The sequence below is a fragment of the Cebus imitator genome, unplaced genomic scaffold (genome assembly GCF_001604975.1).
Source record: "Cebus imitator isolate Cc_AM_T3 unplaced genomic scaffold, Cebus_imitator-1.0 Scaffold2039, whole genome shotgun sequence".
Classification (NCBI taxonomy): domain Eukaryota; kingdom Metazoa; phylum Chordata; class Mammalia; order Primates; family Cebidae; genus Cebus; species Cebus imitator.
In genome coordinates, this window is record NW_016109354.1 from 3,631 (window position 1) to 5,047 (window position 1,417).

At 39.0% G+C, this 1,417-nt stretch overlaps 1 long non-coding RNA gene across 1 annotated transcript in view; it reads left to right on the top strand.

Moving 5' to 3' along the window:
* The window catches only part of LOC108299119, a 4,149-nt gene extending 3,186 nt beyond the window's left edge, over window positions 1-963 (top strand). The window contains exon 2 of the long non-coding RNA XR_001822824.2: window positions 533-963. This is a non-coding gene — a long non-coding RNA (uncharacterized LOC108299119). The remainder of the gene's footprint in view (window positions 1-532) is intronic.
* The last annotated feature ends 454 nt before the right edge of the window (window positions 964-1,417 follow it).

Consider the following 1,417-nt stretch of genomic DNA (forward strand, 5'->3'; position numbering starts at 1 on the left):
AAAAAAAAAAAAAAAAAAGAGGAGGGAGGGAGAAACCTCACATTGGTCACACCTGTAATTTCAGGACTGGGAGGCTGAGGCAGGAGGATTGCTTGAGGACAGGAGTTCAAGACCAGGCTGAGAAACATAACAAGACCTCATCTCTATTTTAAAAAGATGAAACCTCAAAATAACATTCATCATCACGGACTGTGAATTTAACTAATTTTTTTGTATTATTACTTTTATAAACTCACTTTGTTAACCAAAGGTCAGTTAACAAGTGGTTCTCTTCACTGAGGGTAGGATAGGGGAATGTGATCTATGATAACCTTAGAGGGTAGATTCTCTGATGTGAAACAGGCTTTTCCCTGACCAACCTCACTGCTCCTAGGATGTCCCATATAGAAAAATAGGAGCTTCAGAGCCTGATGTCTATAGGAATCCTGACTCTGGTAGTTACTGGGGTATGATGGTGGGCATCTTAATGAGCCTCATACTTAAAATGAAGATGATAATGCCTATTCCTTTCCTCCCTTGTTCCATCCGTCAGAAAATGTCTTCAGTGTTACTTCCAAAAGATATGGCCTGGCGTGGTGGCTCACACCTATAATCCCAGCACTTTGGGAGACCAAGGTGGGCAGATAACCAAAGGTCAGGAGTTCAAGACCAGCCTGGCCATCACGGCGAAACCCTGTCTCTACTAAAAATACAAAAATTAGCCTGGCATGGTAGCAGGCACCTGTAGTCCTAGCTACTTGAAAGGCTGAGGCAAGAGAATCGCTTGAACCCAGAAGGCGGAGGCTGCAGTGAGCTGAGATTGTGCCACCACACTCCAGCCTGGGCAACAAGAGCAAGACTCCATCTCAAAAAAAAAAAAAATCCTGAATTTACTAATATTCACCTCCACTGATACCATCTGTGAAATTAGAACATCTGTGAGCAGTGAATTATAGAATAATAAATATGGATACTTGATACATCTATGTTGTGTGGGAAATATTTAAAAATTAAAAAAAATATGAATACTTAAAAATTGCCAACAGTAGCGTTTCAAATGTTCTCAACACATAGACACACACACACACACACACACACACACACACACACACACAGAAATAAGGTTATGGACATGTAGATATGTTAATGAGCTTGATTGTGACAATCATTTACAGTATATACATCAAAAATCATGTTGTATACTGTAAATATAAACAACTTTTGTCTATTATATTTAAATAAATAAGGACTTTCAGTCCTATATTGATTAAAAGGGAGTGATGATTTTAATTGTGTATAGACTAGGAGCATTATAAAAAGAGGATCTGGCCAGGCAAGGTGGTTCACACCTGTAATTGCAGCACTTTGGGAGGCCAAGGCGGGCAGATTACCAACATCAAAATGTTGTTTTTTGACTTTTTTTTTTTTTTTTGAGATG